Source organism: Penaeus monodon, chromosome 16 (genome assembly GCF_015228065.2).
Source record: "Penaeus monodon isolate SGIC_2016 chromosome 16, NSTDA_Pmon_1, whole genome shotgun sequence".
Classification (NCBI taxonomy): domain Eukaryota; kingdom Metazoa; phylum Arthropoda; class Malacostraca; order Decapoda; family Penaeidae; genus Penaeus; species Penaeus monodon.
The window spans coordinates 20879435-20893315 of NC_051401.1; the positions used below are offsets into that span (position 1 = coordinate 20879435).

The 13881-nt window shown below is 41.9% G+C and overlaps 1 pseudogene; it reads right to left on the bottom strand.

Annotated features, from left to right (window-relative positions):
- Positions 1-34: 34 nt before the first annotated feature.
- Positions 35-5483, bottom strand: LOC119582974 (annotated as a pseudogene).
- Between the last annotated feature and the right edge of the window lie 8398 nt (positions 5484-13881).

Below are 13881 nucleotides of genomic sequence, written 5' to 3' on the forward strand. Positions count from 1 at the left end.
CGGGGGTTTTTCATAATGAAAAATAGAAAAAACATCATATACATCATATAAGATATACAAAACTGTGAAGCTGACTCATTGTGAATACACCGTACTATAGGACTGTGTATTTAAAAGCAATGTGAAACAATGAGGTATTTTAAAAAGAGAACAAGTCTTTAGATTTCAGAATATGGCGGCGGATCATCCTTGATTTTCGAGGAGGGCTCTTGTAGAGGAGCAGAGGGACCTTCGGGAGTTGGATAATAACCATTTGGAGGTGGGTACTGTCCTTGCGGAGGTGGATACTGCCCCTGTGGTGGTGGATACTGCCCTTGCGGAGGTGGATACTGCCCCTGTGAAGGTGGGTGATATCCGATTTGTGACCGTCTGTCCTGACGCCGTTGCTGCTGGCTGCCCGCTGCCATCATTTACTCCCTGTGCGTTGGTGGGGAATTGGTAGACGTTGGTTACTGGGTATGCCCCAGGTATAGTGCAAGGAAAGGTGAGGCCGCTGTACTTCAGGCGGTCAGGGTGGTCGGTGGAAGGGCATGAACTCTCGCAATGCTTTCCCTCTTGCCTTCACGTGATAGTATATTAGAAAGCCTGGGAAGGACACAGACATTAGTGAAGATGAATGTATATATGCGTATATGTATATGTGTGTGTGTGTGTGTGTGTGTGTGTGTGTGTGTGTGTGTGTGTGTGTGTGTGTGTGTGTGTGTGTGTGTGTGTGTGTGTGTGTGTGTGTGTGTGTGCATAAAAGTTATTAATTCTGGGATAACAGTACAAAAGTAACTATAACCATGATGAATCCAAGATATAGGAATGTAATCAACATCACCATAATGATGATGATGGTAATACGATAACGATGCCATGATAAAATTAATAATAACAGAAATAACCTTGATAACAATGCTGTAAAGAATAAAACTAAAACTAAATACTCTTAGCAGTTAACAATTACTATTAACAACTCACCTCCAAGACAGCAGCAAGCGATTATAGCCAGAATAGATGCATACGCCCCCGTAATTATCGGAATTGAATCATGATAAATCCAATAATTGTGAGAAAGATGCCAAATGAAAGGGACGCCGCCATACAGCCAGACCGTACAGTCATACCATACAACTGTTAGAGAATAAATTAAAAGTGTGATTAAATGACTCTTTTGATCCTTTTCGTAATAATGAGTTTTGTAAGAGTTTGAGTGAGTAGGGTAAAAAGGAAGTATTTTCGAAAACAGTATGTATTCTAACAATATTAGTACTTTTATTGCATTTTTATTTTTGTATTATTATTTTGTCATTTTTAAATTTATTTTTTTAATTATTATTATTATTTATTTTATTATTATTATTTTATTATTTTTTTATTATTTTTATTTTTATTTAGCAAAGCCCCTTTAGATCTTTTAATTAAAATAACACCGAGTCATACCAGTGCCCTTGGGTATGAGTTTGAGGCAATGGAACTCACAAAAACATGAAAATATCAAAAACCAAAAAAAACCAGTCAAATTTTTCACACACAAAAAAAAACATTTAAATTTGGTAAGGCTTTCTGAAACTGGCGTGCTTTTAAATACTATTTTTGGATTTTAAATTTTGGATTCCTGGTATTTGTTCAAAAAATTATGGTACCTTTTTTTTTAAAAGGGCCCAGGCCCCCAATAAAAACAGGAAAATTTTTGGTTTTTAAATGCCACTTTTTTCCCCTCATTCCAATTTTTTTATTTTGATATTTTCTCGAAATTTTCTTTGCGACTTTCTGTCTAAAGGATGCTCATACTAAAACGGCAAGTTTTGTTTTTTTTGTCCTTGATGAAATTGGACGTTTTGTTATAATTAAAGTCCGTGTGTTTGAAAAGCCAAAAATTTGTAGCATCTTTCCCTTCAGTAATGGTTGGGATGGTGTTTGTCCCTTTTATCTTGTTTCCGTAGAAATGTTTGCAATCTTCCAGGGCAGGTACTTCCCCACTCTGTCTGTCGTTTTTGATATCGGTGATCTTTTGTCTCAACCTTGTCTTCCAAAACAAAAATTTGGGTCAGTCCCATTTCAAGATGTTGCTTATATTTCTGGTAAACAAACTTGATTTTGGGGCTGCAAGAAAAAAACCCCTCTTTTCCCCCCTTTAACCCAGAGTTCTAAGCCCCTAGGGGTTGTAGTTTCATACTCAGTTTTTTTGCTTGAGCTGCCAAACTTCCGTGGAGAGGTTTTTCATCCCACCTAGTTTTAAAGTTTTTTTGTACCTTTTTGCTTTTTTTTTTTTTTTTTAGCATAATGTTGGCAACATTTTTCGATTTTTTTTCGCTCTAAATCCCAAATTTCCCTGAAAAAAATTTTTTGTTTCCTTATCATTGAGTTGCCCTTTTTAGAGTTTTATGTACTCTAAAAATTAAGCAAAAATCGTTGGTTAGATCTAAGTATTGCAAGAGACCCAATTTTGTTGTTTTTGTAAGATAATTAACTCCAATATCCCCCCACCCCCTTTCTTCAGGGGTACAGACAGACGTTGATTTAGGGTGATCATTCTGTTGCATGTCAATTTCTTCCAATTTTGGGTAATTTTTTGAGTAAAGTAAGTTCCCGTCTATTTCATTAAACTAGCATCACAGGATTGCAAAAGGTGATTGCTGTAGTTTTTTTTTGATTTAATTCTGTTTTCAGGGTTGACCTTCTCTTTGGTACATTTTGTACAATTTTTTTTTTCATCCGATTGTATCCCCTTTTTTTTTTTTCCAGAATTTAGGTTTTTTTGATCTAATTTTATATCAGTTTAATATTACCTTTTTATTCAGATGTCACTAGTTTCCTTGCTTAAAAGGTTGTTTTTGCCCCTTACGAGACCAAACTTATACCTATGTCATCACTGAAAACTTTTCAGTTTTCGCAACCTTTTTCCAATCACCATCATTTTGGCGTAAAGTTTCAAATATCCTATAGAAAATGATTGTCTTTTTGTCCAGATCTTTTATCCATACCCCGTGTTGTTGAAGTTATTTTTTATTATTTTATACAAAATTTTCCTTAGATTGCTAATTTTAAAACAAAAACCGAGTCAACCGTGACCTAGGGTGATTTAAGTTTTAGGCAATGGAACATCAACGAAAAAATGCAAAAATGAGAAAAACCAAATCAAAAATCCGAAAAACAATTCACGCACAAAAAAAAACATCAGATTGATAAACTCTTCTGAGAACATTTCTGTGCGTTTAATACTATTTTTTTGGGTTTCTTCTAATTTTGGATTTCCCGGGGATTTCCCCAAGAAACTTATCCGTACCTTTTTTTTAAGGCCCGAGTCCAAAAAAACAGGCAAGTTTTGGTTTTTAAAAGCCAATCTTTTCCACCTCTATTTTTCCCGGGCTTATACTTTGATACTTTTCGAACCCCTTTTTTAGGACGTTTCTGTTTAAGGGGATGCTCAACTATAACAGGGAAAGTTGTTTATTTTGTCCTTTTATGACGAGATCGAATTTCTGATATACTCTGTGGAATTGGGAAATTCACAAGATTGTAACTTTGCCTTGTAACTGGCTCGAATGGTGTTTTTTACTTTTCTGTGTTCCGATAGAAAAGTGTTTGAGATCTTCAGTGCAGGTACTTGCCCACTTTCCCTGTCGATTTTGTCTCTTGGGTTTTTAAAATTTTGTCTAACCGTGTTTTCACAAAACCTACATTTTGGGTCGTGCATTGGCAAGATGTTGCTTGATAGTTTCTGGTAAAAAAAACTTGATTTTGGGGCGAAAGAATAAAACCCCTCGTTTCCCTTTTGCCAGAGCTTCTGCCTGGGGTTGCAATTCATCTAATCGGGTTTTTGTTTCGAGTTGCAAAACGTCCAGGAGGGGGCTTTTATGCCCCTAGATGTGTTTTTTCTTGTCCGACCTTTTTGCTTTTTGTTTTTTTTTAGCACCAGTGTTGGCAACATATGTGATTTTTCGCTTAATTTTTTGATTTCCTTTTCATTTTGGAACCTTTTAGATTTTTAAATCTCTAACTAATTTAAGCATCCAATCGCTGGTTTGATCTAAGTTTGCAAGAGACAATCGTTGTTGTTTTGTACGATAATTTCCCAAATCCTTCATCCCCCACCCCCTTTACTTCTAGGGATACGACGGTCTACGTTGATTAGGGTGAAAATTTGTTTCAGTCAATTTCTTCCTAATTTTGGTGTCATTGTTTAGTATGAGTTCCCCTCTATCACGTTTTAAAACTATATTAAACCCCAGGTATGCAAGGGTTTGTTGCTGTTGTTTGTTCTTAAGTTTTTTTCTGTTTTCAGGGTTTACTTTTCTCTGCGGATGCTTTGTACGTATTTTTTTTTTCATTATGATTGTTTTATCCCCTTAATTTATTTTGTTATTTTTTATTATAAATTATTATATTTTTATTTATTATTTTTATTTTTTTTCTTTTGACCTGCAATTAAAACAAACACCGGGTCCTCCAGACCTAGGGTGTTGAAGTTTGAGGTAATGGAACACCAAACCCGAAATATCCAAAAATTCTGCAGCAGGGCCCCCAGTGTTAGCAAAACTATCACGTGTGTGTGTGTGTGTGTGTGTGTTGGGGTGGTGGTGTGTGTGTGTTTTGTGTTGTGGGTTTGCGTGTGTGTGTTTTCATTATGTGTGTGTGTGTGTATTTTTGAGGGGTAATTGTGTATTTTTGGTATTTGTGTATGTAGTTTTTTAGATATATTTGTGTGGGTGGGGTGTGTGTGTGGTGTGTGTGTTGCGTGGTGGGCGTGGGGGTGGTGGTGCGTGCGGCGTGCGTGCGTGGGGCGCGCGGCGTGGTACAGGGTGTGTGTGTGGTGTGTGTGGTATGTTTTGTGTCTTTGTGTTGTGGTGTTGTGTGTGGTGAAATGTGTGTGTGGTGGTGGGTTGTGTGTGTTTGTTGTGTGTGTGTGGTTTGTATTTGTGTTTGTGTGTGTGTGTGTGTGTGTGTGTGTGGTGTGGGTTTTGTGTGTGCTTTGTGTGGTGGTGTGTGGTGTGTGCATTTTTTTTGGTGTATGTGTGTGTATTTGTGTATGGTTATTTGGTATGTGTGCAAACTGAAGAAAAGACTGAGCGACAACATCAAAGATTTTTTGCGGGTGTTAGTACAAGGGAAAAGGGAAAAGCGCTAGATCGAGTAGTGGCGAAGGATGGTGGAAGGTCCACGCTGCTCAAACATGAGCATACTTATGATGATAAAATTTTTTTGTGTATGTGGTTTTTTGGTTTGGTTGTGAAATTTGTATTGGTTTTTTGTGTGTTTTGTAGTGTGATTTTGTATGTGGATCTCTCTTTTCCTCCTCTCCCTCTCTCTTTTTCTCTTCTCCTTTTCTCTCTTTTCTCCCTCTTCTCTCCCCCTCTCAAAACCGTTACCGTCCTTAATCTCTGAAAAAGTTTCCCCTTTGTCCCCTCAGCATATGGGGGCGGTGCCTGCGCGGTTTTCTGATTGACTACAATCACAGTGGGGGCGGGGCCGGGTCCCGGGCCCCGCCTGGCGTTCATTTTTAAAAGCAGAAGGGGCACTAAAAAAAAAATAATTCAGTAATGCCTTTTGTTTGGTATAGTTTAAAACCAAGCAATATATATATATGTCCCCAACGCCTTTTATGGTATAATGTTCTAATTGAATTATCCCAAAATACCAATATTATCGGGAGGTCGGGGAAAATCAGTATCTGTTTCCATTTTATTGAGGGAACAGACACGTAGTTTAAATGGATTTTGACGGGTAGACGCCCGGGGGGCGTCAGTCCTAGGGAAAAAGGGGAAGGTGTCGGGTTTAGGGAACGGACCAACGACCCCTTCGGGTATTTCGGGGTGGGTTTCTAGCCTAGGGCGTGGGACACAGCTTTTCCTCGTACCCCCTCCGGGGTTTTCCTTTATCGCCGAAGGTGATTTTCCCCATGTACGGGAGGTAAACAGTGCCTACTTGATAATGGATGTCCCCTGGCTAAGGCAATTTCCTTTTTATAGATGTCAACCGCTCTGCCACCTACCCCGCCTCGCCCCGGGGCGCTGACAGACTGCCCCCCCCAAAGCGGGCCTACCGCACGGGGGAAATAGATGGAAGATAACACCCGAAGGATTACTTGAAGCTAAAGTTTCCGTAAAGGTTAGAGTAAGAAGAGAAACACATTACAAGTATCGGGCCTATGGACATGTTTAAAAAGGGGGGTCCGTATAGGGGGGGAAGGATATGGACGAACCGCCGATGGCTTATCCGTGGGATCCCCCCCCTGTGCATCCGATACCTTGCTAGAAAGGCCCCCAAACACTAAGGGAGGACCCCAAAATGCTAATAAGGAAACTAAACGCGTTTAATGGTTAATGTGAAAGTCTAAATAAACCCCGAGTCTGGTCCTAAACCCTTACTAACCGCCGGATGAGCTCCGGGACTGACTTGATTGCGGCAAGGTTAGGAGCCCCCCCAATCGCTAAGGATCGCGCGACATCCGTACGAAGGATTTGTTGCCGGGAAACTTTAAGACAGAGAACGCCCCCCACAGATGAGGCGGGACAAAGGTCCCCACAGTAACTTATCTGGCTAAAGCTCCCGCAAGCATTTCTGGGCCGTTGATTGATAAAAATAGATCGTGCCCGCGAAAGGCTGAGCATGAAAGCAAGTTATCTCCCCTCCTCAAAGGAACAGAGTGAGTGCAGGCACCAAAAACAAGGCACGACAAAAAGGGGAATCTGAAGAGATAAAGGAAAAGTGAAAAAAAACCCCAACGAATGCCCTTGGTAGGCTTAAAAAAGGGTTTAAGAATCAAGGAAGGGAAAGATGAGTGCCTCCTAATCCTAAGAATAAATGTGTGAGGCATGGAACCAGTACTAAGAACTGTTTTTTTGTGGGAAGGGGTGTACGTGGTAGTCCTAAAGATAGTGAAGGAGCACTGGAATAATAACAGACAGCCAAGGCAGTGAGAAAACACCAAGGACAAAAAAACGGTGCATTGTCTTAAAGGGAAAAAGTCTTGCAGAAAATGAAGATCCCCTTTTAAAGACGGGCCCCCATGTCAAAAGCAAAATCACGTAAAGGACACCACTCCGTCCCGCACGAATGAGGGCTGTTGCCAACTTTTAATCGCTGTGTAATTTTGTTACTGTGTCTGATATAAAAAACTGGAAAAGTTAATGAGGAAAGATGAGAAACCTTTTTTACTGTCCTAAAATCTTACGACCTTACCGCACAGCCTTAAAATCAAAAGCAAATTCCTGAACGTTTTCAAGTTGTTGACAGCGAGCAGAGAGCAAACGTAAAATACAGACGAAAATTTTCCTTAATTTCCTGAATTCGGGTAAGGTGTTCATCAAAAACTCCAAAAAGAAAACGTGGAAATTTTGCCAACAAAATTGAAAATCCTTCCGGCCCTACCTGTAAGATTAGACCCCTACGAAAAATTTCAACTCCGCGTCGTCGATAAAAATGCGATCAAAAGGGCGAAGTCAGTGCATCAAAAAAGGGTCTATGGAAGGTTGTCACGAAGAAAAATTAACTGGTCCCTGGGTATGCATAGTTTGGGAAGGGTTTGGGAGTGGCAATGGGGGCCCCCGGGCCCCTTACATGCTTGTTATAGGAAAAAACCTTCCCAAGGTCCTAATTATAGCCCATGTGCGTCCTCCACAAATGCCGGCGGGAAAATCGAGTCCCCCCCCCAGGGCCCACAAAGAATGGACGACACCCCTTGGAAGGGAGAGCCGATATATCACCACTCGCACGCCAGCTAAAGAATAAACAAAAACCCAGTTACAAGAGAAAAAAACAGGATGATAAGGGTCCGTCCTAGAATGACGGTGGGTATAAAAGCAATCGCAGCTAAAACAAGAAGAAACAAAACTTACGGGAAAAATACATAACCAGATGAACCCTAACTCTCGAGGATAGTGCAAGTAAATGAGAAAGGTGATTATCAAAGAAAGGGACCATGAAAGGAAATCATGATCCTACACTGATAATACTGATCAGCCAGTTCAGGAGGTAAAAAGGGAAACCCACTGCCGACCCTCAGCGACAGATTTGCTTCTCCTTGTTTTTCTTTTCCCACAACTCTTAGGCCCCACAAAAAGGACTAATTTGGGCCCAGATCGGTGTGGTGAAACCCGAAAAAGTGCACAGACCCCTTCTCCCAAAGGAAAAAAATCCGGAATGTCGAACTTAAGCGCGGCCCGGGGATCACTTGTGTGACCCTTGTAAAAGGGCCATGTCTTGAAGACCGACGTGATTACACCTCTTTACAACCGCGGAAAAAAAAATTGGGTTTAGGGGTAAATGCACGCTTTTAAAACACCACAAGGCTGCCTTACGTATTCAGACATACTTCACCAACGCACACTAAATTTCCGGCCCCAAAAGGCCTGTGGACGATCCATCTGCGACCCAAAATTCGCTTGGGTGGGATCTCCAAAAAAAACAGCCCCCGTGTGCAAGAAAAAATTCCTTAAAACCGGCAACCTTTTTAAATTTGGGGAACTGCCATCCCCTGGCAAGGCCGATATCGGGCCTAAATTTTTCGGCACGCGGGGACAATCCTCATCTTTTTTTAGTGGTTTCAAGGGAGGAACCCTGTGAACACTTTTCAAAACACTGAAAAAGGGCAACAAAATGAAGGGGGAAATCAGCAGCATCGTCCCCCCTCAAAGTTTGGGTTTTCGTTTGGCGCGTTTGTGCACCCTGAAAAAACAAAAATCACATTGAAATCGCCAGGATATCCGGGAAACATGCCCCAAAAAAACGGCTTTACCATTAACGAGTGAGGGGCAGGGTCTAGTGAACCATGCCCTTGTACCCAGTAAATATTCTAAAGACTTAAGAGCCAACAACGCCAACATCTCCTTATCGGTGACCGAGTTTTTCTTGCATCTAGAAAACCGGGATAGGATGCAGATTCCCTTGTGCTCCGCTTTAAAGGGCCCCTAGCCAAATTCGACTGTAGGTGGAAATAAAGGGGAGTCAAACCCTTGGAAATGCAAGAAGGGAGTGGCGATAGCAATATTGAAATGTTTAAAAACCTGCCCGCTCCTCGCCCCCGCGCCAGGGGACTCTTTTTGAGGTGTGTCAAGGTTCAGCGCTCCCCCCAAAATCCTTAATTAAAAGTCATAAAAACCCGCTAACCCCCGGAAAGAATTTTCCCGTGTTGCATCAGAGGGAATGGGGAAAATATGACAGTTTTTTCCTTTGGGCCCCGTTAGGTCAAAACTGAGCACTAAACCCAAAGACCGAGGGAAAACTAAGCGATGGAAGAATTTCACTTGCATTTAAATTTTTAAAAACCCCCATCCGAAAGTCGCTGAAAAACACTGCGCAACCGCCAGGTTTTCACGACTGTGGTGTGTGTGTGTGTGTGGTTGTGTGTGGGTTAGTTTGGGGAATGAATTTTTCCCCTTTTGATCTGCATTTAGGTCCTGATCGAAAGGGGAAAACCAAAAGTCGTCTAAAAACTAGCACCTATCATTAAAAAACCCGCAGGACGGAGCCCAAAGGGACTGGTGCACCGGAACTCAAAGGACCCACACGTCGAGAATGCAGTGTACTGGCGGTGCCCTGCAGGGGGACCTGAAGGAAACCTTTTGCCAAACAATGAAGGAGAAGACCTTCTCTTTCCCCCAAGTCTTGCAAAAGCTGACGAAGGTTAGGGGAAGAAAAGGGACGGAACGGGTCCCTGTTCGGCGCCAAAAAAGCAAAAAGGGCGAAAAAATGTGACGCTTCGGGACCCGCACATCGGCGTGACCAGGCTAGCAAGGGTTTAATCAGCCCCTTTTTGAGCATACCGCCATTTTTCCCCCTCAGAATCTGACGCCCTGCTGTCGGAATTTGTTGCCGGAAAACACAGGGTTAGATCCGGTTTTTAAGTAAAAGTGCTCTACCCCTGGGCGTTTTGCCAACGGACGGTCCGGGGGAAAATGTCGGGGGATTTATTTAACAACTTCCTAGCATCTCCTTACCCTCGCTAAAAGCGAATGGCCCCTGCAGGCTTTTCTAATTTTCAGGAATGGGGGTTTGGAATCGTGGGACATGGAAAAACAGCGCCCCGGAAAGCTGACCCGGATTTCAAACTCAGCTTTAGAGATCCCTGACCCCAAACTATTAAATTTGACCACTATCAATACACAAAGGGGCAGGTGTTTAAATTCTCCATGGGCTTGCGCACTCCCCCCCCCAAGGTATAAGAGAGGGAAGAAACATGCCCCCTTTTTCGACAATTCTCAGGGAGGACCAAAAAAATTTCCATATTTTTCCCAAACCCAGGCCCTTACATTAAACAGGACCATGGAAAAGGGGGAATTTTATTTGACCTGCGCCCAAACCATCATTGTAACCCCATCGATGCTTTTATGAGGGGAGATGTTGGGATTGCGCGTGATTGGGGCGTAGGTATCTTTTAAAACTGAGGGGAAACAATTTCCCTGATAATAGAAGAGACCCAAAGAACTCGTAGAAGTCATGGAACGGGGGGGGGATGAATCGGTTTTGGAGGAGAGATAGGGGGAGGGGGAATTGCGGGAAGAGCAGGGGAGGTAGGGGAGGGGTAAGGGGGGAGGAGTAGGGAGGAGAGTGAGTGTCCGTGCGTGTGGTCGGTAGGTGAATGCCAAACCGGACTGTTGCTCTTTGGGTAAATCGGAACCCCGGCTAGGGGTGAAAGGGGCCCCGGGTGTTTCCAAAACGGGCTCGGTCAAATTTGCTAAAAACCTGCCCTTTTTCCCCTCATTCTGCGCGGTGCAGAACCATACCCAAACGATATAGAAAATATTTGGGCCAAGGAAAATGGCGGGGGGAAATATGGTAACCCTTCCTACGACGAAAATGTGGGAAAAATTATATTTCCAAACCTCAATCTTACAAATTTTGTCCCCCTACACCTAGTAGATCCAGTCACACCTCTAACACAAACCTTGGCTGGGGGATACCTCCCACGAGAGTGAAACTCCCCAACACCCCTTCACTCACGGACGACGCAACTTTGTATAATGAAAGAGTATGGACCTTTCCCCAAAACTTAGAGTAGAGAGGGGGCCCTGTTCTGTGTTGGATACCCGCACTAACAACGAGACGAGAAGACGACGAACTACCCGGAGAAAGCACTTCTTCTCCCGGTTTGAAAACCCCATAATCTTCCCCTAAAAAATGAACCACCCCCTTACTAAAAGCACCGTCCCTTTTTTCCGATGAATTTAAGGGAATCTAGCGTTCAGCCACCTCGGGATTTTGTGGTTTAGTCGCATTTTGGCCGCCCTGAGCACATTAGCAAAAAACCGGACTCCGTCTAACCCTGAATGGATTCTGGTTTTTAATCCGCAAGATGGTCAACCCACAACCCCCCCACACACACACACCACACAACCACACACACAAAACCCCACACACACACACACCACACACAGCTAAAATCTGTGTGTGGTGTGTGTGTGGTGTGGTTTGTGTGTGTGTGTGTGTTGGTGTGTGTGTGTTGTGTGGTGGTTTGGGGGGTAGTATATAGTGGTGTGTTTGTTTTTGTGTGGGTGTGTGTGTTTTGGTGTGGTGTGGGTGTGTGTGTGTGTGTGTGGTGTGTGTGTGTGTGTTGTATAGTTTGGAGAATGCAATTTTTCCTAGTTCGATTCTGCATTGATTTACCTAGACAATTTAAACCACCAAAAATTTTTATTTTTGCTATGACTTTGGAAACCCCAAAATGTTCGTGGCTTCCCCAAAAGTATTAAAAAATTTTCGGGTCATTTCACATTTTGGGCCCTGAGAACTGTACCACCGATAAAAAGGTTGTTCATTTTACAACCATTGATGCAAGATTCCCTCCTGACGATCTTCAATCTCCCACAGGATAGCTCCAGAATATAAATTGAACAAGCCATATGACATTACACAACCTTATAAGACACCTCGCTTGGGGGGGGAACCGATTTTCCTGGATAGGGGACGCGCTAGTTAAACTTTTTAACTGAAGAAATTTGTCTTATACTTTTTAAACTATCCGTATAAATTGCGAAGATTTTTAAAATTTAAAAAACGGTCTTTTCAAAGATTTTTATAAGAATCCGGATAGTTTTTGTTGGTAGATGGCTTAAGCAAGCATTCTCATGAGAAAATGGCTTTTTACCTTTATCCTTAAAACCCAAAATGGATCTCTGGTTTTCAGGTAGTTTTCTTTTATGTCGTAGAATAGTTTAAGAATATGCGACATTATACTAATTGCTAATTTTTTTGGTCTTCTCATCTCAAGAAGTTCCCCAAAAATCTTCCCACCCACATTGGCACTCGGTTTTGAGAAAAACCGGGCCATCTTGCTTTGTTGCAATTTTAGGGGAAAAGGCGTTGCCATGATCCTTTATCCCTTTGAACATCTCTTTGGGATTGCAACTGAGATTCTGAATTCATCACATTTCCTGCAGTCACTGTTTTTTTGGGGTTTTTCACATTTTTTTTTATAAATATTATATACCGCACAATTTCAAGGGTTCTGTTTTTAAAAATTTCCCCTTTTTGTAATAGATCTTTTAGATTGGGGGAAAAACCGCTTTATGAGGGCTTTTTCCCTTTTTTCATCGGGGGTTGTCTTGGCAATGCTTCTTGGGAATTCTCAAGAAGCACCAAAACGATGGTTAACATCTTTGTTAGGAGTCTCTGGCAGTTTCTCGAAAATCTAGTTTACAGATTTCTCGCACCTCTTAATTAGTCTATGATGTGTCGAGTTCAAAACTGGGGGCAATCGTCTTTTTCATCAACGTTCTGAGGAACAATAATTTTTTTTTATCACTGGTTTGGGTTATCTAAATCTGCGTTTAAACCCGGATATGCTCGGGAGTTTTTGACTGCGTTACGGTTATCTGACCTGATCATAACATAGTCGATTTGGTTTCTGGCGCTGTCACCTGAATTGATCCATGTTTATCGTCGTTTGGGGTGTATATATAATCAGGTATTTGTGATGACCAGATTTTTCCCCTTTAAACCCCAATCTATGTTTATTTCCACATTCTTTCCCGGGTTCTCGCAGACAGTACGGCCCAACAGTCTTCCCATCTCCTTCTGAGACACTTAACATTAAAATCACCCATGACAATCATAATTTCATTCGATTTAATGATAAGAGTGGGAGTATAGTACTAAGATGTTCACATTTTTATCTTTACTAGAGCATGTGTTTTGGGGGCCAGAACGATAGAATGGATTTTGACTTTTTATCCAGGCCCAGAGCCTTTTCCCTTTTATGTTTTTGACCTGAAAAGAGGGGTTCTTATCTGGTATTTCCACAAAGTAGCCAGTATTGGGCTATCTAACTTCGCACAAACCTAAACACTGTATATTCATTCTGTCCATCTCGTGTAGAATATTGTCTAGTTTTCATGTTTAACATAAACTTCTATGATTTGATCTTGGATAGTTATAATCTAATTTTTTGCCGATTATGTTCGTAAGTTGATTTGCAGTCGCAGGATGACGATTACAGCATTCCTGCATTTGAATGCTGCTATCGGGCGTGGATCTTACAAGACAACATTTTGATGCCATTTTGTTTATTCTCGTAAATTTTCCGACTTGACATCATTTACTTTACTAGGTCTTTATAAAGGAGTGGCTGACCCAACATTTTTCCCCAGGGGAGTAGTTAAATAGATAGTCACTGTTGATGGTTTTCAGCCCACCATCGTATCTACGACAGACTCACCACTACCGTAACTAGCTTTCATTTACCTAATATATACAAATCCGTGCGTGCATTCACGCGTGCGCGTGGGCGATATGCGTGTACACGAATGGACACACACATGCGCGTGATTGCTGTGTGCTCGTACGCGGATTTGATTATATTGGGTAAATTAAATCTAGATACGCTAGTGGGTGAGTGTGTGTATGTGTATGCATATGTATATGTGTGTGTGTGCGTGTGCGTGTGCGTGTGCGTGTGCG